At 52.1% G+C, this 27,989-nt stretch overlaps 1 protein-coding gene across 6 annotated transcripts in view; it reads left to right on the top strand.

The window, feature by feature from the left end:
* The window catches only part of Kazn (kazrin, periplakin interacting protein), a 383,138-nt gene that overhangs the window by 299,450 nt on the left and 55,699 nt on the right, over positions 1–27,989 (top strand). The gene's annotated exons all lie outside the window — the stretch shown is intronic.

Below are 27,989 nucleotides of genomic sequence, written 5' to 3'. Positions count from 1 at the left end.
CCGAGGCTATGAGCTTGCATGCCAAACATGCCAGGTCCATCTTATCCTGCAGTGCCAGGACCCATGCCAGGCCTCACGGCCTCACACTTGATCCAAGGTACCATTAGCATCTCAAAGGCAGAGTTCCTGTTTCAGGCAAAGACCGCCTCCTCCAGGAAGTCCTCCTGCTCCTAGCTGTGCCCTCTACAGCTGACGACCTCTCTCTGCCCTTGGGCACTTACTCTGCCACAGGGTGTCATCAGATCTTCATAGTTTACAGCCCTTAAAGGGGCTGAGGTCTGAGTGTGTAACTTTCAGAGGCCTTGAGAAACGACTGGGTCTGTGTGAGGAGGGTGATCGGTTATCCCAAATGTCATAGCTTGACTGGTGTAACAGTGAGGAGGAGGGTCTCAAAGTGTGGTGGGATGGGCATAGCCCACCCCTTCCACATGTGATTAGCTCTTTCTCAGTGAGTGCTAGTATCGTCCCGGTCCCCAGTGAAGCCACCAGCAGCAGCTGTCACTGTGGAATCTCTCTTCATCTAGTAAGATGTCTTTTTTGGACTTTCTAGAAGGTCAGATACCCCTGACTGGCAATTTTTAGCTTGGTAGCTGACACCCACTGAATGTGTCATGTTTATACAGCCTGGAGGCTCTGGGGTATCCAGGGCTGAGTGTGTGGAAGTGGCAAATCCCTCGAGAAGAGAAGGACGTTCCTAGGTAGAGACTAACGCGAACACCCGTGGCATCGGTGTCAGTACCAGGTGGGGAAGATGGCGGGTCCTGACGGTGGGTGGTGTAGGGAGAAAGTGGTACAAATAAATGAGAGGCTCTGCCACACCACACTGCATGAGAGCAGGGTGAGAGAGCCCTCATCCCTCAGAGAGCCCTTGTTTTAAACAGTTAGGAGATGTTCACACAGGGCTTGGAGGGAGGAGTTTGCCTGCCATGCTTCTGGCTTCCTGGGTTATCAAGAAAGAATGACAGGCGGTCCACTACTGAGCATCCAGGGTACTCCGCCACTGGAGGAGCACACTGTAGCTCCTCTCATCCTCCTGGACACTTTCGTCCCTTTACTGGGGAGGGACAGAACCTCAGACAGGTCACCTGACTTGCTCAAGGTCATGTGCACAGCAGGGGCTAACGTCAGGGCCAAGTTGTGGGGCTCCCAAGTCTGGGTCCCTCTTTCCTTAAGTCCCCCAAGAAAGAAAAGACATATATGAAGTGAGTCCAGCAGGGTCAGATTCTGCATTTGGCCAGTCACAAGGTATATCCATCTACCTGCTATTTTCGGGGGCTGTGGCTCCATCCCCTCCGCCCCTACTGCTGCATGGACTTGGATGTTGGAATTCAAACAGGTGGTTCAGAAGCCACTGCACACAAGCCCTTCCTGAGGGGCAGAGGCTTCTTAGGATGGACTGGATGTGGGCAAGGGAGACCAGGGGAGTGGAAGGTAGTATGAGATGTTAGCTGGGGTTACAGTTGCTGGGTTCAAATCTTCCTTGTACTTGAATTTGTACAAATGGCTGAACCGCTCTGTCCCATACTGATAGCAGAGGTTTACGCTGCCCTTTCCGACGGTTGTAAACATGAAGTGAGATTCTTTGTGGGGTGGGAAGAGGTTAGACCAGCAAATATAGCCGCTGTCTTAGGGTAGACTATAATTCAGTGGAATGCTTATTCAGCATGCGGGAAGCTCTGGGTTCCACGCCCCACACCACATAGGGGTAAGGTAGCACACACCCATAATTTCAGTCCTTTGGACATTAGATGTTCATCCTCAGCTACACAGCAAGTTTGAGACCAGTCTGGGATATGTGAGACATTGTTTCATAAAAATAAAATAAGAAGGGCTGATCGAGATGGCTGAATGGGTAAAGGAGCTTACTGCCAAGCCTAGCCTAGTTGAGTTTGGTCTTCAGGACCAATATGGTAGAAGGAGAGAACCACCTCCTGCAAGTTGTCCTCTGACGTCCCTGTGGTGTATGTGTGTACATACACATACATACAAATATATAAATACATAACAACATTTTTTAAAATTTAGTTTTGAGACAGGGTTTCTCTGTATAGCCATGGCTGTCCTGGAACTCATTCTGTAGACCAGGCTGGCCTCAAACTCAGAGATCCGCCTGCCTCTGCCTCCTGAGAATTGGGATTAAAGACATGTGCTACCTCTGCGTGGCTAGCATGACATTGCTTTAAAGAGCAGCTACAGTTTGTCATGGGCACTTGGAAGAGTTTGTTGTTGTTGTTGTTGTTGTTGTTGTTGGTTTTGTTTTGTTGTTTTTTTGTTTTGTTTTGTTTGGTTTTTTTTTTTTTTTGAGAGAATGAAGACTGTGTTGAATGCTGTGCTGGAACAGCAGAACAGCCTAGGTCCAGTCCACATGGGCAGGATGGCTAGCCCGGGAGTCGGGCTGCCAGTGGGAGATGGTTGTCAGGCAGGCAGGAAGGGGAAGCCATCAGCAGAGGTGGAGGCTGGATGCATGCACAGATCATCAGGAGGTAGCCAGGGGGTCCATTTGCTCTCCCCAGACAGGAGAATCTGTTTCTATCTGCACCTCGACTCCTGAGTTCTGGAGCACATCCTTCCTTCTGCTCCCTCTTGTCTACATACCATGAGGCTGCCCGCTGGAGCTTAGCACCATGATTTACAAAGGCACAAAAGGCCACGCTACTCTTCATGGACCTGAAAAAGCCCATCTTCACCATGACATGGAAGTACAGGCTTCTCAGAAATGCCTGTGTAATCTGAAGGGTTCAGAGGTGTCAAGGGGAGCTATTAAACATGGGTCACATCCTTAGTGACGCCAAAGGGGCAAAATTTAGGTATCAGCTCCCTCCTGGAGAAAGCTGAGGGACCTGGAGGAGGCATGGTGCAATCACACATGTCTCCCTGGTGGCTACTTATCCCGGCAACCGTGGCTCCTCATCCCCACAGCCCTTGGCTCTCCAGGCATTGTATTCCTGGGGGTCAGGCTTTGGGATGGGCATGATAGTCTCTCCTGAGGAACAGGGGAGCCTGACAGGTCCAGGGAGGGTTGGCAGAATGACTTCTGGGAGAAAGTGACAGGACCCAGCTCACTGAGGAGCAGGCAGGACTTTATCCCAACTCTGAATGCTCAGCAGTGCCCTCACACTGTCTCTGAAGTCGACTTTTAGATTGTCTACACAGGAAGGACCTCAGCCTGCAAAGGAAAGACCAGTCACCCACCTGTGTATTCGAATGAACAATTGTGAGATGCTGAACTTCCTACTGGCCCGTATGGTTTCTTTGTACAAACCAGAAAAGGCTCGTTATAGACAGAGAAGAAAGGACGGCTCCTTGCATTGAACACAGTCCTGCTGATGCATAGCTGTAGGCAGACAGTGGTACCTGCATGTGACCCCAGCTCTGAAGGAGGCACAGCCAAGCACTAACGGTGCCAATCACAGCACCAGCTGCATCTCAGCTCACCAGTTACCAGGTACTTTGGGCCAGTATACACGCTGGGCAACGGTCCAGACCAGTCCTAGGTACGATTCATGACCATCTCTGCTGGTTGTGCTTGGTGTAAGGAAGAATCTTTCTTTGATTTTTGTCATAAGAGTCTTTGGATGGACCCAGGTCTGGTGATACAGCTCTGTAATCCTAGCTACTCAGGAGGCTGAGGCTGGAGGATAGCAAGTTCGAGATCTGTCTGGGATAAGAAAGTTCCAGGCCTCTCTGGATAATGTAGTGAGACCCTGCCTCAGAATAAAAAGCAAAAAAGAGGCCTGAGGCTGTAGTTTGGTGGTCAAACATGTGTCTGGCATGCACAAAGGTCCTAGATTCAGTCCCCAATACTGACCAAAAAAATTAGGCTCGACAGGATGTAGTAGCCATGCCATTCTCCTGAGTTCTACAGCAAATCCTAAGTTTGCTCAGAGTAGAGACACCCACCCATGTACAAGGCATGATATGCCCTCCACTATGCAGAGTGTGAGAAGTGAAGTGCCTGTCACAGGCGCTGCTTCTGGCCATTCAGCTGTGGTCTCCATGGATCTGTCCCTGGGGTTAGGTGAGCAGTTATTGAACTCCTGTATACCAGGATCTGTGGTACACATGTGATCGTCACAGCAGGCCTGCTCTATGCTCTACAGTGGAGTAACTATGGCTCCAGGGAAGAAGGAGAATATACCAGAGGCACAGATGGCAGACGAAGGAGCCACGCCAGCACTCAGGCCACCTTGCATCATGCTATGAAGACTGAACACCTGCCTCTGGACAAGCAGACTTTCTCTGGGCCCTTCAAAATCAGCCTTCTGGTGGAGGAGACAGGCTTGAACCTGGGAAAGATGGGACTGGTGACCTGGGACTGGTAACAGGTGGCCTCAGGGATGTGGGAAGTCCAGATGTCCCCTGAGGACACAGGCCTCCCATTGCTGACACAGGTGGCCTCACAGGCCGGCCCTGGCCAGGAGCCTGTGGCCTCTACTTGGGACACTGGATGGACTCCAGCCCTGTGGCAAGTGTCCTGCAGCTCATTCCTGATCAGCCAAACAAAGGGCCAGAAATTTGCTTTGGTTTCTTGAAGGCAGCAGGGGGCCCTCTGTTCCAGAAATGGGAAGAACATTCTCCAAGCTCTCTTGAGAGACCCACAAGCTCCTTCCCCCGTGCCAGAGGCCAGCACGAGCACCTTCCACCTGCGACATTCATTGGTCAGCCCAGGGTGGGTGGGGTCACGGTGGCAGGCTGTGCACACGCACCCCTGCTTGTCTCTTATTCGATAAGCCCTGGACGTGAATCCAGGACTAGAGCCTTGACCCAAGGCATGGCGATTGTCTTGACCCCAGGACTGAAGCCTTTCTTGGTCCAAAGCTGTGAATAAAAGGGTTTGATGAAGATGTGAGTGAAAACAGCCGTGAGACACACTCTCCCCTCAGACTCGCGGATGTTGAGACCTGTGCCAACAGCTGTGCTCCATTGAGGTGCCTTCAGGGACCTCACACTCACACGAGGTTGGTGGAGGTGCAGAATGATGTGACCCCGTGGAAGGGAATCTCTGTCTAGTAAGATGGCCAGTGAATTTACTGTTGCTGTTAGCAAAGGTAAAAATCCAGTGATTTTTTTCTGTGAGTAAATAAATCGTCAAATAGGAAGCGAGGAGCGGGATGCTGGCGGCAGGATGCACGCCAAGGTGAGGAGAGGGAGGGAGGGGAAGGCAGGGTTAGACATTCGCACAGCAGATTTGCCAGTGCTGTTGAAGTAGTAATTATGGAATCTCGCCCCCAGCATGCCTGGTACTCAGTGAACAAGTGAGGGCGGTGTAGGAGTATGTGAGCCGGGCCGGTGTCACACATCTGGGTATCAGGGTCACATTCTCCTATGGGAGTGATAGAGTCTGGAGTGAATTTGTGCTGCTGACTTGCGCGTCCTCTTCATTCAGCTGCGTATAATAAACAGTGCTGAGCTTCCCAGCAGTGGATGTGTCTCCATGAGAACACACAGCCTACCCTCTACCAGCTTTTCTGTAGTTTCTTCATTTTCCATGACCCCTGTCAGGTCAATCATAAAACTGAGCACGTTATCATACTCCTTATATGGGACTCCCAGGACCTCAAGGATGTAGATAACCCTGATATTGCTCTGTTTTAGTGGTCCTTTAGGAATATGGGGCTCAACTCCCAATCTGAGTTGAGGGGATCCACCGTTTGTTAATAGCTTCGGTGGGGCCTGGGCTGGCCACTTTCCTTGCACCCCAAACGCCATACCTACACTTAATGACTTCATGGATGCTCAGTCCACAGCCAGAGACTGCTCTTTTTTTCTCTCTCTGTTGGCTTTAATCAGACTGGCAACTGCAAGCTTCCTGTGAGATAGCAGGGCACAGAGTGTCTGTCACTCATTCCACAAATAGGGATTGGCATCTGTCCCAAGCCAGGCCAGAGTGGGTGACTGAGGGTGCTTGATCCTGGTGAGCCAAGAGTTTGCACTGTGGCACACAGGCTGACCAACTTGGTCCCTCTAGAGTGAGGACCTTCCACAGAGACTAATGGGACAGTCTAAGCCCCAGGAGTTACCCGCAGGCCTGACAAGGGCGGAGGGATGAGCGGGCTCTGCGTGAGGGGATGTGGGGACTGGAGACAAGGACCTGGAGGGTGGGTGATGACTGGAGGCACTCCAAAGTCCTGGAAAGGAGTGTGGATTGTATGATGTGCCAGCTAGCTTGCTGGCAAGTGCCTCAGGCAGCTTTTGCATTGAGAACAGGCTGGGGACATGCCAGCCACAGGCAGGTCTTCCAGTCCCCTGGCCACCGTGGACTTTAGGTGGGGACTGTCAGGATAAACTTGGAGGTCTAGGAAGGTATGGGGAGGTGAAAGGGAGAGCCTGGTCTAGAAAAGGAAGAGGGAAAGGGGGAGGGGTGGAGAAGGGGGAGAGCCAGACCCTCATGCTGAGGTAGCAGCTGCAGGCGGGGCCTGCCTACCTCTAATGTTGGGTCCTACTCCATCCCTTGGTTACATACCATCACTTTCTCTCTTCCTCCCCTTTCCTGGCCTTCTCCAGGAACCACAGGATACTCCCCTCACCTGGGGCAGCAGGCCAGGGCTGGATCAGGGTTATATACCTAGGCAGAGGCAGCATCGTCTGTGTATCCCATCTATGCCTCTGGGTCCCCCAGAACAGCTCTGTGGGAGGGATCATGCATGCAGAATGACATGCTGCCATCACTGTGGCTCCTAGGCTCTGCTTTCTACCATGCCAGAAAGCCCAGGAAGCCAGGTGAAACATTCAATGGCTAGGACATGGTGCTAGATTTGCAAGTACCTCCACGCAGGTGTGTCTATGATGGCCCCTTTTTATCTTTTTTTTTTTTTTTTAGCTGAGGATCGAACCCAAGGCCTTGCACTTGCTAGGCAAACACTCTACACTTAGCTAAATCCCCAACACCCCCTTTTTATCTTATGACTGTAAGTGTTTGCCTGTTTGTATGTATATGCAGCATGTGCATGCAATGTCCAAGGAGGCCAGAAGAGGGCATCAGATTCCTGGAACTGAGCTGTCTTATGTGTCCCGTGTTCTTAGGATCTGTGAGTTAGGAGGCTCTCATGGCACTGAGCACTACCTCACTCACAAGATTACTCTTGACCTGGCGGGGAGGGGGCAGTGGACAGTCAGATGCTTAGCTCAGGCTTAGCAGCAGAGGCTGCCAAACTGACTTAGGCCATGGGAAGAAGGAAAGGGATCTAGGGAAAGACTTGTGGGCCTGCCATGGCTCTCAGAGGTTTCCAAGCCTGCCTGGCAACTTTGGGCACACTTCATGCCACTGCATGCCAAGTCACCTCCTTCCCCCAGGACTCTGGGACTCCTTGCACATGACCTTTGTTGGTTGGGGCAGTCCATTCTATCTGCCCACTAAGCCCCAGGCAGTGACTGTGGCTCTCTCTTCCCCTGGGGCACTGAGAGAAGATGATATGGCATTGGGTTGGCCTGGCCATGGCCCTCTGTACTCTGGGCAGTGGGGTTGCATAGCCCCTTGGATGTTGCTTGCTTCTCTGTCCTTTCCCCTCAGGCTGTGCTCTGTCACTAGCCCATCATCCTTGAACATTTTTGTTTGCACCGTTGGAGGCAATGCCACACATGGCCTTGCTTAGTTTAGATCCTGACTGTCTCTGAGGTGCATGTGTTGGAAGTGTGCTCACGTCCTCGGGCACCGTGGTTAGAGGTGGTGTAACTTGTCAGAGGTCCGGCCCAGGAGAAAGAGGTTAAGTCACTGGGCGTGTCTCCCTGAGCCCCTTCCTGTTTTAACTCTTTGCTCCCTGTGAAGTGAGCAGCTTGTTCTGCCATGTGTCCCCACCGTGGTGCACCTCAATACAGACCCAAAGCAATGGGCTTGAACTTCCCAAACCATGGGCCAAAGTAACCCTTTCCTCCATAGATCTCACTTCGCCCCGTGTTTGGTCGTAGGAACAAGAAGCTAACAAATTGAGCTCGTGTGCTCTGGCCTTAGTCCCTGGCTCTTGGCCCAGCTACTCAGCCTCACCTGGAACTTGGGGTGCTCCCCAGACAGGAGACTCTGAGGACCCATCATGATGTGCTTGTGAGATGCTGAGCATGGTTCCAGACTCCCAGGGATGGCATCAGTAGTCCTGGCAGAGTGTCTCGTGCACCTGACCTGCCTGCAAGCCACGGCAAGTGCCGAGCCTCACCAGAGTCTAGTGTGTATGTTACCAGAGCCAACAACAGTGGTGCCTACTGCAGAGAACACGTTTTGTTTTGTTTTTTTCAAAGGAGCAGAGCAGGCAGGAGTTAATGTTTAGCCAGCACCTAGATGCCTGGACTCCACATGACAGTCTTTATCAGCTGCTACACAGATAAGAGGTCAGGAGGGATTCAGGCACCAGCTCAAAACTGCAGAGCTTTTGATCCAGTTGCAGGCTCGACACATTCCAAAGCCCGAGTTTGTCCAAAGGGGAAGGAGCCAGTAACCAGAGCCTGGCCCACAGGCCAGATCCAGTTTTCCGCCTATTTTTGTAAATAAAGTTTTATTGGCATACAGTTATAGCTCTTAGCCTCCCTGTGTTCTAGAGGGCTGTTTTTGTACTGCATTGCAAAAAAAAAAAAGCCGGGTGGTCTGTAGATATTGCCCTCTGGCTCTGTACAGCCAGTGTTTGCCACCCCTCCCAAAACACGCTGGGTCACAGGCCAGCCTTCCTTGCACCTGGTAGAATCCATGTGTTGAAGTCCTAGTCCACAGAGCCTTATTTGAAAGTGATATTACTACAGACATCCCTGAAGATGAAGCAGGCCTGGAGAAGGATGGACCCCAGGGATCATGTGACTGAACAAGGGGAGAACTTCAGGCACAGAATCAAGCCCAGGGAAATGCCAGGCAAGGATGAAGACAGGATAGTGTTGTGAGCCCAGGAAGGTCAAAGATGGCCTGCAAACCACCCACAGCAGGGAGTAAGGCTCATGGCAGCTCACTTCCTCCTTTTGATATAGTCCAGGATCCCAGCCTAAGGAATGGGGCTGTCCATAGTGGGCAGGTCTTCCACCTCAATAAACCTAATAGGAATAATTCCCCCTTGATTATTCAATGCTCTAGCACTCTATTACAGCAGCCCCTGCTATTCACTTCTCTATTTCTTCCTTAGAGTAGAGGGATTATGGGTGCAGGAAGTCCCCCTGGGTAGCTGGCCCTGCCTCAGAACCTTCTAGCTGCTGCTCCTTCACACCCCTGCTTCTGCCTAGGGAACCATGCACCTAACTACAATGTGCTCAGCTGCACCTGCACTCGGGACTGGAGGGGCAGGTCCAGGGGTGTCAGAGTAAAGGCGGAATGTTCTGCTGAGCTGTGTTGTGCATCCCAGGTATCACAGTCTCAGTGTCTCCAGGATTCTTGAATCCTCAGAACCCCAGATTCTTGGAGGGAGCCAAAGATCCCAGGTACAGCTCTCTGTCTGAGGAATGTCCACAAGGAACAGTTTTTCCTCAACTGGTCTGGATGTCCCTTGAGGCCCTCTGATGACCATGGGGTGGCCTCATCACCATCCATATGATAGGGAGAGGCTGCTCTTGCAGAAGACTCGGGTTTGGTTCCCAGGATGGACACAAGTGCTAGTCATTCTAGTTCCAGGGGACCCAACACGCTCTTCTGTTCACGTCTAGTGTATATATAGTAAGCAGACGCACATAGACAAAAAATAAATAAATAAAAATTAAAAGAAAAAAAAAAACAGTTCAAGTGGCAGCTGTCCCTACTGGATAGAATTCTCCTTGAGACCGGTTTCAGCCCTGCCAGCTTGATGGCAGTGCCCATGGCCTGTGCCCCACCCATCCTTGTGCCCATTGCCCTCATCTGAGAAGCGACTGGTGGTGCTGACCCTTGAGGAGAGCACTGGGTTCTGGGGACAGGGATAAATGGGCCATTTTGAGCCCTTCCTTGGTTCCCAGAGCATGTTTGTAGTGTCTGACCTAAGAGGGGTCCCAGGGCCCCAGTAAGGAATTCTCTCCCAAGAGGCAGAAGGGAGACCATTGATTGATCTGTAATGTGCCTGTAGATGTGGCATTGGAGCCTTGCCTGAAGGACGGGAGGATTGTTTTTAGTGAGCAGGGCACATGTAGACAGACACTTCCAACAGGCTAGGAAGGGAAGGTGTTGAGCTAGGTGTACCTGTAACAGAAGGCTTCCTCTAAGGTGTGGGCAGAGTTCAGGTGTGGCTGCCTTACCTGCCAGGGCTTGCCCTGGGCATCTCGGGGCATCTCCCTCAGCTCTGCTTTGGTCTTGGCATGTGGAAGCAAGTCCTCTCTCCAGGGTATCTCCAGTGAGTATGTCCCTTGACAACGGCCCTACGGGGCTGGGTCAGGTAGCAGGGAAGAGACCCAAGAAAAAACCAACTTGAAGGCTCTAGCCCTGGGTGACTCAAGTCTGTACCACCACACACAATACTACCCTGCCTCCCTGGGGCTCTGGGCTGCCCACATGGGGCCTTTGCTGGCTTAGCCAGTTTACTCTCATATGCATGTGAGTGCACACACCTGTGTGTGTGCCCTGCATGTACATGCACACACATTTACGTCTCAACACTGACAAGTACACTTGAGGCCTAGGGCATGGGGAAACTGTAGACCTCCCATCTGGGACAGCATGATCCCCTATAGCAGGGGCACCCCTGCCAGGTGGGCAGGGCTCAAAGGTGAAGGCCTAACATGTCTAGTGACCGGTGACAGAGGTTGCTCTGGGAATGATCTCCTTGGAGCACCCCTGTGACCAGATGGTCTTTGTTGCTTGTTTCTCTTGCCTATGCTCTGTCAGCTCTCCTTAGGCCTCATCTCTGGGGGCTCTGGGTTCAAATCCTAACTGATACATGGGGTCTGTGGGACCTTGGGCCAGTCATTCTTTGCTGCTCTGAGACTCAGCCAGTCACATCCACTTCTCCAGATCACTGCACCCTTAGGTGAGGACACAGGACAAAGTTGTCACCCTAAGGTGACATTCCTTTGCTGTGGGAAAGGCTGGAGCCACAGACATGGTCCTGGGCTGTGCCCCCATCAGCTCCACAGAATATAACAGAGCCACCTCCGGCTTGCTCATGTGCCCCGCTCTCTTCTCCCAAGTCTCCTACTCAACCTAAGTGCCTTGGGTGTCAAGGGCAAGCCACCCATGTACATTTACCCTCATGTCCTCAGCCCCAGAAACTCACAACCCATGTTCTCCAGAATCATCCTTTTGAAAGTTTTCCAATCTGTTGCTCCCTTGTAGAGTTAGGAGCTTTCAGACTTGGTCTTAAAACGTGACTGGGACTCCACACATGGTCTTGTGCTGCCATCAGCTGTGGTATGGCCGAGGGGCCAGCTAGGGCCAGCTTCTATCTGTGACCCTCCATAGTCCGCTCACCAGGCTGCTATGGAGGCTGGCATGTGTCCCTCACCTCACTCCCAGGGAGCAGACCTCCACCTCCAGACCCTTTGGACAACAGAACTCACTAGATCTTCCCTCCCCCACTGTCCATGACCCACCGTGGGAACACATGGGGACCGTGCTCTTGTATTCCTGTGGGGCTCCCTCCACCCAGACCGGCCCATGATGATTCACTCTTCCTTTTCTCCCTCTGTCCCTTTGGGTGGGTCTTGACACACTGGCTTTTTGAACTGTTGGGTGTGTGGCTATCTCGGGGGTAGGGTGACAGCTTAGTCATCATGCCATATATCATCCTAGAGTGGGTGCTCCGGGACCGTAGAGAGGGGACAGCAAGGTGGGAAGGCTGCTGCATCCCTACTGGCCTCCCTTCAAGGTCCCCTGACTATGCCACCTTGGGTTGGGGGTAGGGGCTGTGACAACTTGAGCTTGTAATGCATGTGTGTGTGTGTGTGTGTGTGTGTGTGTGTGTGTGTGTGTGTGTGTGTATCTGGTGTGTCCTTTGTGCATTTGGCTGCCAACCCCTCCCTATTCCTGGAAGGCAGTGTTGATCTTCCCAAAGACAGCCACTTTGAGGAAGAATTCTGAAGCCTCCCCTGGTTCTGGAACCTTAGAAAGAGAGACATGCGTGTTACCTCCCCACATGATCTATCGCCCACCCTCCTGCCTGACCTCATCCCAGTCCCCTCCCATCAGAACCGGGTCACCCTCCCTTTGCCCTTTCTGTCCCTCTAACACCCTAAGGCCAATCATTCCTCAGGGCACCTCTATGCATTACTGAGTCCTCAGCCTGGAATGTTCTTTCCCAGCATTCCTTGCCTCCCACTGTGCCCGGCTCTTCCTCATGCTTCACAGACTCCGCTTAAATGTCACCTGCTCAGTGAGATCCTTGTGTCCCCGGAGAGATCTGCCTAGGGGCTGCAGCTCTCCAAGCCCTATTGGGACCCCCTCCATAGCTTGTTCTACAGGCTGGAACCGCTCTCAGCACTGGAGATAGTCTTATTGGTTCCTGTGGCCAAATCCTTGTATTCCCAAAGCACCACAGAAAAAGCCTGCTGGAGAGAGAATGGGAAAACGTCCCATTCTGCACCCCCCAAGACTGGGGAGGATGCAGGCTGAGACCTGCCTCCCAGGCTGGGTCTGACCTGACTAGGTCTGACCTGGGACCCAAAAAACAGAGGCATCAGCCCAGCCCCGTCTGGTCGTAGCCCAAGCACTGAGTTGGGGAAAGTGTGGCTTTGGGGAATTATTTAGCCTCTCAACTCCAGCTTTCTTACCTGCATTCCTAACCATAGTAATTCCCCTTGCCAGCACAGCAATGGCTGAAGCCACCGAGGGTGGGCATGCTACCCTCAGTAATGAGCTTGGCCCAAGTGTTTGGTTTAAAAAGGAACAGACAGGAAGTGGAACTGAGTGTCTGTGGCCAGGAGAGAGGCAGGCCTTGGACCTGCTCCAGCCTTTGATCCTTGCCGAGAGTTCCACAGCTGGCATGCAGCGGGGTGGGAGGTAAGCGCTCCCCCCAGCCGCTGGTTGACAGACTCAATGAGAGTGTTTGTTCTCAAAATTGGCCTGCAGGATTTTAGGAGTCATGTGCCATACGGGTATCTAGGTTTCTCTCCCCCCCCCAAAAAAAAATGATAAGACTGAGAGCCTACCCAGAAAATGAGGCTAGGAGAGGGACAGTCTTCAGGGTGATGGCCACTCCCTCTGGGGACGGCCCTAGTCCTAAATCCTCAGAGCACCCCAAGAGGGAGGTGGCCGTGTTGGCTCCACTTTAGGTAGGGACACTGAGGGGTGGAGAATGGAAAAGATCCCTGCTCCCCACCCCCTGTTTGGTGGCAGCTGGGTTCATTCACATCCAGGCTCTGAACTCACCCTCAGTGCTTACCTAGTTCACGCACTGAACTTCCCGTGTTTGATGGAAGTAGAAAATGCACGGGTCCTAGCATCACGAAGAATAAATAAGGCCTGGAGGAGCAGACAAGTCCTCCCCACAGTGGTCTCACAAGTGCCTTTAGTATTTTCTCTCTGTTCCCTCCTGCCGGCTGCCTGTAGCCACAGCCACTGGCCCCTATCCAGGGCCTGACCCTGGCCTTGAGCTTCAGGGAGAACTTTGGGAATACCTGCTTTTGGATACCCCAGCAGAGCCTCGCTTGCAGACGGGGGCTCTCCAGCACCCCTTGCCAAGCCTTCATGTCCTGCCCTCGCTTTATTTCACAAGAGCCCCAGCGTTTGTTTTTAGCAATGGGGTGGTATTTTTAGAGCTTGTAAGTAATGCTGCCCTTCGAGGAACGGCTGGTGGACACAGCCACAGCTTGAGCCAGGCCTAGACCAGACGTGCCTGAGTGTGCTTCACCCCTGGGCAGCCGCATTCCGTCAAATGCCCACCCATCAGCTGCCCTGTCCTGCTGGAACTTACCTGCCCCGATGCCCCCAAAGCTGTGCACGGTGTGACCTGATGGATATGTGACCTCTTATGACGACAGTATTTGCAGATGCCATTGGTGACCTGCAGACTTGGAGACTAAGGTGATTACCCCCAGTGGCTCCACCATTGCAGGGGCGCTGGTAGGAGACAGGCGAGGTCAGAGAGTTAGAGCAGGTACACTGAGGCCCATGGAGGCGGAGGGCCCACGCCAAGGTTGCAGGCACTTACAGAAATTGGAAAGTGTGAGAAGTGGGCTTTTCCTAGAGCTGCAGAAAGGGGCATAGCTCTGCTCACTCCTCATGTAGGCCTAGAGACGACTACAGACTTTGGACCCCTAAGAACAGTAAGATAGGAAATCTGTGTTGATTTTTTTGTCCCGGCAGGTTAGAGATAAATGTTCAGACAGCATTCCTCCCTACTTGGAGGCATCCCCACCGAAGGTCAGCTGCGGCTGTGCCTGGTACAGAGGGTGTACTGAGTGAGGGAGCCAGGCCAACTGTGACCAAAGCCCATTGAGCTACTCTTGCACATGCACAGACCCATTCTTTCTCTCTACAACTGGTGACAGTTTTTGAGAACATAAAGCTCCCAGCCCCAGGCCCCGGCCTGTAGCAAGAACTCAAAGATCCCTAAGGCTCAGGTGCCCTGGCTTCTCTACAGAGAAAGAAAAAAGCTGGCCCAGTGGCTCGCTGGCCATACTCTGAAACCTGGATTTGAACCCAGCTCCCCAAGCCAGGGTAGTTGATGGGGCTGTGTAGGTCAGGAAGAGTGGCTGTTGTCCCCAGGCCTTGGGGGGATCATTTCATTCTACACTGGGCAGTTTAGGGTGGGAGTAGTTTCTCATGGCAGTGGCCCGCTTGGTCCCACTCAGCTGAATCCTAAGTGATAGCTACAGAAGCTGTTCCTGCTCCCATCTGGAGCCTCCCGGGGTCACTTGCCCATCTCACACTCCCTGGGAAGGAGTCCTCCAGGGCCACGGCAGCCTCCATTGTTTGGGCAGTGAGGTGTACCTGGCAGTGGAGCTGGGGTCTGGGACTGATGGTTGGGTGTTCCCCACCCTGGCCAGGACTTGCTTGGTAGCATTTGCACAGAGAAGTCACAGGAATCAGATGAGAGAATGCATTGTGTGGAGAAAGAAATGAGAGTGTGTGACCTGCCGATAACATGGGTGAAGGACTGGGGCAGGACCCGGCTACTTGGCAGCTTTGGTCACCCAGTACCCTCAAGCTCACAGTTCTGGTAACCCAGAGACAGTGGCATGAGAGTGGGGGCACCATCTCGCAAACCATCCAAGTTCTGACCTGGCTGAACTTCCTAGAACCCAAGTTCCTCATTGAGGGGAACAAAATCACCGTCACTGTCAGTATCATGCCAGGCACTGTCCTGAGTCCTGCAGATAGGTCTTAGCTTCCAAGATCCATTCTTGGGTGACAGAGGGGCATCAAGAAGCCAAGGAAAGCCCCCAGGCCACGTGGCTGAGAAGGAGCAGACATTGGCACTGTGGATGGAATGTGAGATGGCCCCTGTGATGGTTAATATTGACTGTCAACTTGACCGGATCTAGAATCACCTTGGAGATAAACCTCCCAGTGAGTCTATAAAGGAGTTTCCAGATTGTGTTAGCCAAGGTGGAAAAAGCCACTGTAAATGTGGACAACACCATCCCACGGGCTGGAGTCCCTGACGGAGAAATGAAGCTGAGCACCAGCATTCATATCTCTCTGCTTCCTGACTGTGGTTGTCATGTGACCACTTACCTCATGCTCCAATAGCCATGTTTTTCCTGCTGAGATGCACTGCCCCCTTAAACCATGACCCCTCCCTTCCTAAGTTTGCTTTTTGTTACTTTGTTGCAGGAGCAAGAAGAGCAACTAATACAGTCCCCACAGGCTGTCTTGGAACACAGCTGGTGCTGTGTGAGGAGGTCATGGGGCCTCTGGGAAATAGGACTTAACTGGCGGGTATGGGCCACCAGGGATGGGCCCTGAGGGTTCTTGCCTGGCCTCACCTCTGCTCCAGCTCTCTGCTTCCCACCCAGATGTGAGGAGTCACAGCCTCATATTCCCACCGTAGCAGGTGGACCCACCCTAGCTGCTGTGCCTTCTCCTTGATGGACTGAGCCCCCTGAAGCCATGAGCCCAAAAAGCCTTTAGTCACAGATTGCCATAGCAATGAGGGAAGTGACATTGTAATACACCGGGGTTTAACTCTAGTTGTGTGGAACTTATCTGTGTAGCCTTCAGCTCAGGGATGTGTGGGTGACCTGACCACGACACTCTAAAGCCTTTTGGGGGGTAGGGTGTGTGGTAAAATGCAAAGTGCCCTCATCATCCATTATCTGTTGTCATCACTCCTGCTCTGTTTGGTAATTTGTGTTTGGGGTGTGGCTCGGAGTTGGCTGGTCCTCCTGAGGCTCTGACATATCTTGATTCTGGTGTTATCACAAGTTTCACATGTGTTCTGTCAAACTTACCTACCATGTGTATTAAGTCACGTGTGGGTTACAGTCTCCTAATTGTGTACTAATACAAAACATTTAAAAAGCAGAAGTAACTGGGCGGTGGTGGCTCACACCTTTAATCCCAGCAGAGCCAGGCAGATCTCTGTGAGTTCAAGGCCAATCTGGGCTACAGAGTGAGTTCCAGGAAAGGCACAGAGATACACAGAGAAACCCTGTCTCAGGAAAAAAAAAAAAAAAGAAAGAAAGAAAGAAATGAAAAAAGAAAAAAGAAGCCAAAGTAACAAAAAAACATATTTTTTGGTAAGGCATCTCCCCATAAAAGGATGCTTCTTCCTCTTAGTCCCTGTATCCTGGCAATGTGGAAGATGGCTGTGTGCACCAAACTCAGAGACACAGAGTGGACCGACCTGGAACCAGCTGAGTCAGTCTGACACATGTCGGGCTTGGTCTTGTATGATCTCTGGGAGCCAGTGCTACTCCCTTAGGCTGACCATGCTTGTCCCCCCCACCCCCATGCACATAGTCAGGATGAGGGTCTTTCAGCTTTCCCAGGCTGACAAGGGGCTGAGAAGAATGCATCAAAGATGTAGCTCAGTTGGTAGAGTACCTGTCTAGCATGGACTGAGCATGGTGGTACATGCCTGTGAGCCTAGAATTTGGGAGTCCTGGGCCTTGCCGTTAGTGACCCATTGTACCATTAGATTTTGGAACTCAAAACCTCCAACATTCATTGGTTGTGTATCTTTGAGCTAGTTAGCTATGTCTCCTGCCTCAGTTTCTTCGCTTGTGAAATGAGGGCAGGAGGGATAGCTGTCAGGCCTGAGGTCAATCCCTAGAGTCCCTGTTTAAAAAGACAAGCATGGGAACAAGGGCTCATAATTACAATGCTAGGGAAACGGGGACAGGTGGATCCCCAGCCCATCACAGCCTGCCTAGTCTGCTTGGAGAGCTCCGGGCCTGTAGAAGACCCTCTCTCAAAAACTAAGTCAGTGGCTCCTGAGATGGGACACCTGCTGGCTGTCCTTTAACTCTACACACACGCACATCCACATACACAGTTACCTAGAAACACATGAACTGTACTCACACACATACCTACACACATGCACCTGCACATACAGGGTATACACACAGGTTGGCATAATAATAGAACTTCCACCTAGACCAGTTGCCTGTGCTAATTAAAACCACTCATTCCCGGGCACTAAAATGCACTCTGTGCTGGGCATGGCTCCGGGCACCCAAGAGCTCAGTCTTCTGCAGTGCCATCATCCATGGCCACGATTCATGTTACTAACCGGCCCCACAGATTTTGTTTTTGCAGGTTGTAGGTGAGGGACCAGGGCTCCAGAAGTTAAGGCACACCACAAATGTATAGTGTAACCACAGGGCAGGTCCCAGCAGCCTGTCAGCCCCACTCAGCCTGGGCTCCAGAGTAGTCACGGCATGCTCACCACCTCCTCCTTTTTTCTTGAGCCTTCATGTGAAGCTGAAGATGACTGACTGGTGCTGAGAAACTGGAGCTGTTCCAGTCTCCCCCCTGCAGTGGAGTGGCATCTCAGGGGCCCTGAGAGACACAAACAGTGTTAAACCATGCCTGGGCACTGCGGGGACATCCCAGCCATACTGGGGGAGGCTGGAGGATCGAAGATCAGAAATCAGGGGGCACTTAGGACTTCCAGCCTTTATTCCCTGAACTGTGTTGGCAGATGTGGCTCTACCACACCCAGCCAGTGGCCAGCCTCTGGGGTTCCAGTGAAACCCTTATGGCAAAAAACCAAAAGCCAGGGCTGAGCTACAGCTCAGAGGCAAAGGCTTGTCTGGCATATGAGAGGTCCCAGGTTCTGTCTTCTGCACACAAAAAACCAACAGCCATCAAGAAAAGGCCAAACCCTTTGGAGTGTGTAAAACATGTTTACTCTCTCTATCTTGTTCAAACAAAGGAGAATTCCATAAGGCTGGCAGAAGGGGTGGGAAGAGGAGGGAGGCCCTCTCTCCCTGCACAGGGGGTGCTGACCTGGCACTACCTTGCACAAGTACCTTGCTAATGGAGCAACTAAGGCTCACTCAGTTATGATCATACAGGGATAGATGGGAGCCAGAAAGGCCTAGGCTGGGCAGGTCCTAACGGTGGTTCATCTGTGTGTGCAGTGTGACCCTCTGGAGGAATGGTATCTTTTCCCGGTCTTTGTTAAACTGGATCCTTTCCACAGCACTGGCTGCCCAGGGGTCAGAGTAATGTTCAGTGGGTTGGACAGAGCATGAGAGCAGCTCACTCATGCTATTGTTCTTCGCTCCCCAGATATTTACTGGCCACCCACTCGGTTCCAGAAGCCAATGATATAGCAAGTGGCAAAACAGAGAACCACAGAATAATTAAAAGTAGCCCCGATAGCTTCAGCTAAGTGCTAAAGAAGAAACAAGCAGGGAAGGGTGGGCCACACAAGGGATGGTAACTTTAGAAACTTCCAGAAGAAATGGACACTGATAATCTATCCTAACTTGGTGCCTCATGGGACCAGCCTCTGCTGGGAGCTCAGCAGATGCCTGTGGCACTTAGTGACAGCCTTGAAAAATCATGGAAAGGGGTACCCTGCAGGACTCGGGATCCAGGCATGGGGCATGGAACATGGGGCATGGATGGGAGCCGTGCATTGCACGCTGGTGTAACCTTGAGATTGTTTGCAGCATGGCTGTGCACTCTAGGTCTCAAGAGACAGACAGCAGCACCTTTTGGCATTTGAGAGATTTAAGGAGCTGGTACTCCTAGAATGCTTGCAGCGGTGGCCAGCACAGGTGTAAGCCTGGACTGCTATCATTATCCCCATTTATTGTTGAGAAAACCATTACCTAGGAACCGCAGCTGGGATTTGAACTCAGAGCCAGCGCTCTTAGTCCTGCAGGTGATTTCTAAGGCTAAGAACTCAAAGCCTGCTGCTCAGTGCTGCTGCGCCCTGTGAAATGGGTCCAGTTGGCAGACAGAAATATCGAAGTACTTCATCAGGAAGATGGATGGTGTGGCTTGATCTTGGGGTTCTGCCTGGCCTTGCTGCTGCCCAGGATGTCTATGTCTGGACTCTAAGAAGGAAGTGGATCATGGGAGGGGTTCAGACAGCCTAGCAAGATGCAAGTGGGGCTTGGCTGGCATCCATGGGGTGGTGGGTGGTCCTTCCTACCTGTCTCTCTCACTCTGCTCTCATGGTGGTAGTTCACTTGCTGAGCTCAGAACACTTTTATCACCCACCCAGGGCACTTTTTTTTTGAAACAGGTGTTCATATAAACTCAGGCTGGCCTCCAATTACTATGTAACTGAGGATGAACTTGACCTTCTGATCCTCCCAAGATCTGGGATTGCAGTTGTACATCACCCCAGTTTATGCACTGCTGGGGATTGAACCAAGGGCTGTGTGCATGCTAAGCAAGCACTTTACCAACTGAGATACACCCCCACGCTATGGCAGTTGCTTAAAAAATTGCTTCTAAGCTTAGTTTGCATGGGAACCTTTTCCTACCACTACCAACACTGGGATCGTCTCCCAGTACAGAAGTCTGGGAGGCTGGTGAGCAGTGACTGGCAGCAGGTGAAAGGACCATGCCCTCACCCAGCCTGGGTGGCCCTGGCAAGCCAGCTGAGCTCCATCCTTCTGAGCTCCAGAGCAGAGAAAGCATCTCCTGCCAACTTCCCTTTTTAATATAATAACCGTTTTGCCCAGAAGACTTAATGAGAGTCCAGGAAGCTTGTCTTCTTTTGAGCTTGTTTCAGCCCACTGCTTCCCTGGAGGCCGGGCTCCAAGTCCTTGCTATAAGCCCAGCACACCAACCAGCCTCGCCATCCAGACGCACCCTCTCTGAGTCTGGGCCTCCATGCTGATGCTGGAGGCAGGGTTGCCGGGGTCATGGAGAAGGATGTTTTGCAAGGCAAACAGTTATAGGGTCACTGCAGGTTCTCAGCGTCATGGAGGCCTGTGAGGCCTGAAAGTGGGAGAGCGTAACTGTCAACCAGCTATGTGTGTGTGACCAAAGCCCCCGCAGAGCCTTGCTCTGCCCTGGGAGACAGTAGCACGGTGCCGTGAGAATGAATTATTTGGGATAAGGAGTGATGATACTCCATGTGTTCCACCAAGACCATTTCATGTCCCCGAGGTGATTACATGTGAGCCTTCAAACCCACATCAGTCAGGTTCAAAGGTCAGAAGAGGTCAAGGATTTGCAGGCCCTCTAATGCTGGGATCTAGCCCTAACTCTAAGGCGCTTTATAGCTTCCAAGTTCAAGTTACTGCTTCTTGTCCTGTTCCTCCGGTCCCCAGTGGTCTCTGTGAGACAGTAGTCACAGGGCAGTAGCTGGGAACATAGTTGCCTCCACTGTCTCCACCCGCCCCCAGCTCACCACAGCTCCCAAAGCCCCTCCTTCATCCTCCTTGTTTAAGTCACTCAAGGTTGTTTGTTTGGGCTGTTACCAGCCCAGCTTCTGTGATTTCCCCTCCGGAGCATCAAGCCGGAAATTCTTCGCTCTTGTTTCCCTGAGCGGGAATGCTTTTATCCTGCACGCTGACTCAGCACTTTCTCGGTCCAGGCCTGCGAAGCCGAAAGCAGCCAGCACCCCCTTTTCCCAGCCTCATTCAGCCCCACCCAAGCCATGCATGGTCTTTAGACCCAGGCTGAGGCTCCGCACCACTCCTGAGACGTGTCTGGACACATTTCGTACCAGTCACTTCTCCCCTCTCGGACCCCCTTTGCAATTAAAAAAAAAAAAAAGCAGTGCTGGGTCCTCATTCTAACAAAGAGCCCTGGCATGTGGCCACCTGGGCTCCTGAAGCCTTAGGAAGGAAAGGAAGCCTTGTCAGGCAGGGGCCCCTGGCCCAGGGGTCACTGTGTCTCACACACACTACCCTGATGAGCCAGGACCTGTCACAAACACAGTGACTGAGTGCAGGTCCATCAGCAGCTGGTGCTGGGATCCCAGGCTGTCACCCGAGGGGTAGGAGGCAAAGATAAAACATGGCCAGATGGGGCAGCTTTGCACACCACTAGAACCGGGCCGGCCCTTCTGCTAGCCTTGTGGTAGAGCTTTTATTAAGGAAAAACTTCACTCATTCACAGAGGCCCGGGCAATGATGTCATGAATCTGGCACCTGCCATTAGCCCCACCTCTGTTACTTATCTGTCCCTCCCTGCCAGCTCCACCCTCTTCACGTTATCTGAAAGCAAGTCCCAGCCCCAAGGCGATGTGTCAGGTCTTTGCATTGGAAGCTCTAGAAGGCAGACACTTTCAGAACCAGAGTCTGCCGACAACCACATGACAAAAATGCTGTGCACAGATAAACTTTTAATTAATTCTTTGTTTGTTTGATTGATTGTTTCTGTTTTGCTGGAGTCAAGATCCACATTCTGTGCTCATATTGAGTTGCAGTGTCCTGTGTGTGTGGCCATGTTTGTGTGTGCACACAGTTGTGTGAGGTCAAAGGTCAATAGTATCTTCTTCAACCACTTTCTAACACAGTGTGTGAGATGGGGGTCCCTCGCTGATCCTGGATCTTGCTATTTCAGCTAGACTGGCCGGCCAGCATGGCCTCTGATGGTCGAAATTGAGGGAGGCCTCTCCTTCACTCCTTGGGCCATCTGAGTCCCGGCACGGGGTTCCCACACTTCACACTGACCACTTCCTCCTCCAGCCCCTCCCTCTCCGTTTTCCCCTCCTCCTTGTATCACAGGCTCTCATGTAAACTAGGCTGGCCTCAAAACTTACTGTGTAGCTGAGGATGACTTTGAACCTCTGATCCTCCTGCCTCTGCTCCCCCAAATGCTGGCACTACAGGCATATGCCATTACACCCAGTTTGTGTGGTACTGGGACTTGAACCCAGGGTTTCATGCATGTTAGGCAAGTAATCTGCCTCCTGAGCTACAGCCCAGCCCCTCTAAGCTTTTTGCTAAACATCCGCAGCATCTCCCGGGCCTGAGTGCAAAGCCCAGCATGGGAATCAAGGAAGCAGATCGAGTGCAGGACCTCACACCACTGTAGGAGTGGTTCCTTCCCTCCATCGAGCCCAGGGCACCAGGCACCAGGCAGAGTCCAGCATACCACCCCTGGAGCATGCACTGATTGCCCCGGGACTCCCTTGTTCGCATCGAGACTAAGCTCTAGTTACTAGTTACTGTGCCCCCTGAACACTTCCCGCTCCCCATCTCCTCAAGTATCTTTGACCACAGAAGTACCACCCTGCCCCGGAAATGATGCCAGTTCAGTTTCTCCAAAGGCAGCTTAGACCCTTCGGACCCCTACCTCTCTGCCACCTGCATCCCCCACCCATGGGACCGTTTTGACTCTTGCAGGAGTTGTACAGATAAACCACTCCGCACCAGGCCTGCCCTTAGGACCCGAGATCAGACAATAAGTCCGAGTGCAAAATATGCATGACATCAGTCAGGTGGGGAAAGCAGCAGAAGACGAAGGATGAAGGGAAGAACAGTGGGATGGGGTGTCCGGGAACTCTACAGTTTCAAGGGGGCGAGAAGAGCCTTCAAGGTGACAGCAAGTGATGCGGGGTGCTAAAGGGACAAAATGGTCAGTCATTTGTGGGGGCCCACAAGGAAGCAGAGAGCAGGGAAACGTCGCCATCCTTGGGAGAGAGCTGCCTTTTAGGGGTACCAGCTTTGCCTTCCAGAAGGTGCCCCCTTTCTGCTACCTCAGGACCTTTGCACATGCTCTTTCCCTGCCGTGGTCAATCTTTGCCATCTGGAATCTAGGAATCTCTTGTTTATTTGCCTCTCCCTGCACACCTCAGCGTGCATTTAAAGCTTACGCATCGTGCTTAGATAATCATTAAAAGGGTGTCCTGTGCATGTGTGACTCCCTTTTGATGGATTTCCAGCAGAGCAGAGCTGCCTCCTGGTCACCCACACTGTCACATTAATAACAAGGCTTTCAAGCGATAATGCTGGGTCCTGCAGGTCCACAAGATGACTTATTTAAATGTTAGTTCTGTATGATTAGATTAGAGTTTTAGAGGTTCTAGGGGGTACCCAGTGTCACCCCCATATACAGCTCTGCCCAAGCCTGTCTCGAGTGCTTATGAGAGCCGAGGCTGGCTGGTCTCAGGAGTGAACTCTCCATCTGTAGACATAGGTGACTTTTCATAGCCACTCACCTTGGGGTTTTCAGGGTTCCCTTCAGTGACCTCCCTGCCCTGCCCAGCCTGTTCTTTCCTGGGCCATCTTTTGAGCTCTGTTTTTCAGACAAATCAAAGACCCACAGGCCTGTTGGTGTGTTCACCTGTAATTTTACAGTAGGAGGTTTTATCAGTCCTAAATATATATTTAGTGACAGGCTTGCCTAATCTTTCAATCTAATTATACTCATTAACATTTAAATGTATAATCACTATTATATCGGGCCACGGCAGTCTAAATATTTTATAGAGATCTTAAGTACAGTAGACTTCCAGTATTGCCCTGAAACTCCCATCCCCCCAATTTAAAAGATGGCGCCAGGTGGTTCCAGCTCTCCCACCCCCACCTTGGTTGGTGATGTCTGGTTTCTAGGGTAACAGCAGAGAAGCAGGGGTTGGGGTAAGGGGTCTATGACAACCTGTCCTATGGCTTCATGGCATAGTGTTACCTGTCACAGTCAAGAGCACTGAATAGAAGATTCTGTAGACAAAGATGAGACCACAGAGATGCTGTTGTTATAGAGTTGATTTAAAAAAAAAAAAAAAACTGGGCTGGTGGGACGGCTCAGACTGGAAAGGTGCTTGCCACCAAGCTTGACAACCTAAATTCAGTCCCCAGGACACACATGGTCCTACAATTGTCCTCTGACCATACACTTTCTATGGCATGTGCAAACTCACAAAATAAATAAAGGATAAAACATTTCTTTTAAAGTCCTTTTCTTCCCTAGTCAATTGAGAAGCGGCCTAGAGGAGCAAGTACCTCCCTGGAGTTGACAGCAGTGTTTTGTGGAAAGGAGCTCTGACCCTTGATGCAAGTGGAAGGCCTGTCATTACAGCTGTCCTCTGTGGTAACAGCTGGAGCCTCTGGGAGCTGTATGTACACGCCTGTGCGGCTGCACGGCACGGGTCAGGGCTTCCTCAGGACACTGTCTCCCTGGTTTTTGAAGACAGGTCACTCATTGTCCTGGAATGCAGAGAGGTTTGACTGGCCTTTGAGCCCTGGGGATCCTCCTGTGCTGGTATGACAGGCTCACCCCATCACTTCTGGCTTTTTAAATGTGGTTTCTGGGGATCAAAATCAAGTCCTTCTGTTTGCACAGGGGTCGTTTTACTGACTGAACCGTCTCCTGGCTCCCCCAGCTTTTGGGCACAGGTGCACACAGAGATGGAGGCTGATCACACTGTTCCTAGGTGGGAATGGTGTGGGTGTGTGTCCATCCCTGTTACAGATACTAAAGGACTGTAACATGGTAACTTACTCTGGGTCCCAGTAGCCCGTGGCAGAGCTGGGGTTCGAACCCAGGCCATCTGTCCTGGGGTCTGCTCTTTAGTACTTGTGTTCCAAAACCATGCTCTTCCCTTCTGTACCTGCAGCTTAGCTGTTACTGCATGGAATTTTGTAGAGCCTTGCTGAGTCTCCAGTGAGGAACAGCAGTGATGAGGGCAGTCCTCAAATCCCTGGGTGCCCCCCAGGGCCTCTTCTGAGGGGCAAAGCCCAGAGAAGAGTGTTAGACTGAGTTCCTGAGGCCACACAACATATTGTTTTGCACCCTGATGCCTTGGTCATCTCTCTCAGGACTAAGTCCAAGCCATTGTCTTGTTTGCTAATGGCCTCACACACAAATATCACCCTTTAAGGATGCTGCTGACTGCGGGGGCTGGGTGGGGGGTGGAGAGCTGGTGGCCAATGTTGTTTCCAAAAATTCCCTCTTCACGTCTAGGGAATGTTGGTGCTCCCCCCCCCACACCCCCCACCAGCTTGCTATTTTTAGGAGGACTTTCCTGGACTCCCCTCCAAAGCCTGGAAAACAAACACCTCCTTGAATGCCCCACCCCCCACTTCCACCCTGCTGATGACCTCTGGGGAAGAGGAGGAAGCGCCACCCGCCAGGGCTTCCTGGTGTGAGGAGGGTGAGCAGCTTGCATGTCCCTAAACCTTTTCCTTGGCTGGCCTGGCCTTCCCAGTTCAAGTTCTCACTTAGGAGTCTGCTCTACTCACACCCTAAGCTCCAAGACCGCTCCCATCATGAGCTCTGGAACCTAATCAAACCTCTCCTTCCCAGGGCCACCTGGCCCACTCCCAGCAGCTTCATTCTTGCCCCTGGGGCAGTTAGACACAGCCAGGCAGAGCCGCCACCGGCACCTGCAGCCATGAGCTCCATGCTCCCAAGTCCCCCATTCCGCACAGGGAGCGTAAGGGACTTCTCCAGAATCACACAGCTGGTGTCTGCAGAGCCAGACCCCTCAAGTTCAAGGAACCCTGAACTTACCCTGTGTTGTCAAAGGACATTGAAGACCTTAAAAATAGTAAGAATTGCGGGTTTGTAATTCCCATGGAACGTCAGGGTGTGTGGTATTACTACAATTAGGGTAAGGCTGCTCTCGGGAATCTAGGAACAGGATTCTAGGTCCTCCACCCTCTCCTGATGATAGATAGGTCTTGGCAGGGGCCTGAGGATGGTCTTCTATCCCAACCAGGATATGGTAGCCTTGAGTTCCTGAGCTGAGGACCAAAAAGAAGCAGCCTGAGATGTTGTGGAAATCACAGTGCAGAGCCTTCTACTCTTTCCCAAGTCATTGTCTTCCTGTGGCTGTCTGTCCTGTGTCCCCATCACCTACTCACCACTGTGAGTGGAGCATGGGAGGGACGCTCTAAGACCCAGACTGCTGGAGGGCCTAGTCTGTTGGTCGCATGTGTTGTAGGCCCTCAGATGCTCCAGGGAAGGTGTCGAGCGTGTGCGGGCTGAGTACAGAGCTCACAGGAGAGGAGCACCCAGGGAGTGGAGAAGAGCCTCCCAGGCAGAGGGCTCCCAGCTAAGAAGCCAGAGCCAGGAGAGTCCCAGAGGAGACCACGGTGGGGAGGGGGGGGATGACAGGAGAGAAGGGGACACCCCAAGGAAGCGAACCAGCCCTGATGGAGCCAGACTCAGGATTCTCAGTGACTTAGGTGACCAGGTGTGGAGAAATCACGGGTCCCTTAGAGACTGAGGACCTGGAGGTGGAGGTGACACTGTGGGTAGCCCTTGGGAACATGTATTAAAAGGAAGAAGAAAGTGGAATTTACTAGAAGAGAAAGTGGGGGGTGGTTGGGACTGGCCGTCTGGGAGGCCAGAGAAAGGACCTTGCATTGGTGTGATGCTAGGAAAACCCTGGACAGGGCACCTGCCAAGTTTAGGGACCCAGATGCCCAAGGGAGTCTTGGGCAAAAGGGGTGGTTTCAATTTCCACCAGTAGATGGGATGCGTGGAGCTGAGAAGACTAGTTCTCCTCATGCCTAGACCCTGCAGTGTTCAGCTAATTCCTGCTTTCCTATCACCCAGAGCCTAACAAGGCAGAGAAGCTTGGAATCCAGGGACATCCCTGATTCTGGGGTTCTCCCTGTTTGGAATATCCATCTTGGAGGGTGGTCCATTCCATAAAGTGCACCATTGGCGGCTTCTCCTCCACCCCACCCCCAGATGCCCAGGACCACGCTTACCGGCTCTTTAAGACCCGCCCACAGACCTGCCATAGGTGCTCTCCTGTTCTGTCTCCTGCCTTCCTGAGGGCCACCCAGGAGTGCTCTACTCTGCATTGCCCTGTTTATTAAATCTGGATTTATTAATTCGGTTTGATTTGGCTTATTGCATTGGCGGTGGAGGAACCCAGCACCAGGGATCCAGTACTTATCACTCCCCAGATGTTCCAGGTGTGCATCCTACATATCACTTCAGAAGAAAGTCAACTCTATAGATGAGAACTGGGAGGCTTACTGACATGTGGGAAGATTTTTAAATAGTGCTTCTAACCCAGCCATGTTGGCCTAAGCACCTAGAGACCTGGGGTGGCTCACTGTGAGACAGCCAACATTCTCTTTCCCTCTTTGGGCCTCAGATCTCCCAACAGTAACAGGAAGTTCAACTGAAAGGATTCAGAACCTCCCATGCTGGTGGGTATTTTATTCAAAGGCTGAAGACCCACAGCACTCCGCAACCACCCTCTGCCTGGCCACCCTCACTTACCAGAGTCTGTATGGCCAGCCCGTGGATAGAAAGGCAAGCCTACCCTGCTGACTGTGGCCTTTACCTGCCGCAGCCTCCTACTTCACCTCAGGGGTTCCAAGGAGACCAGAGGCTTCTGAGCTCAGGCTAGCGGAAGCCAGACTGTGGGAGGGGATTCCACATAAACTGTTCATTCACACACACACACACACACACACACACACACACACACACACACACACACACCTCCAGCAGCCACAGGGCAGTAATGGGGCACACCGTGGAATGTCAGTTTGCATTTAAGTGAAACCTCAGAGGGCCCCTTGAGAGGCCAAATGGTGAGGAGGCCGCATCTCAGAACAAGAGCATCCGGACAGCACTCAGGAATCATGAACCGTCCTCTGGTCTGTGGGAGGATGCAGAGGATTGTATCGTCCACAGTGATGTGTGTTTTCGTAACGGTGAGTGAGGAGGGGCTGAAGGTCAAGGTGTCCTGGGTTTGAGTCCAGGACCTATCTCTCTTGCTCAGTCCTGATCTCTCTCTCTCTCTCTCTCTCTCTCTCTCTCTCTCTCTCTCTCTCTCTCTCTT

Source organism: Onychomys torridus, chromosome 2 (genome assembly GCF_903995425.1).
Source record: "Onychomys torridus chromosome 2, mOncTor1.1, whole genome shotgun sequence".
Classification (NCBI taxonomy): Eukaryota; Metazoa; Chordata; class Mammalia; order Rodentia; family Cricetidae; genus Onychomys; species Onychomys torridus.
Note: the sequence above shows the minus strand (reverse complement) of the source record. Positions and strands in the feature narration are given on the sequence as shown.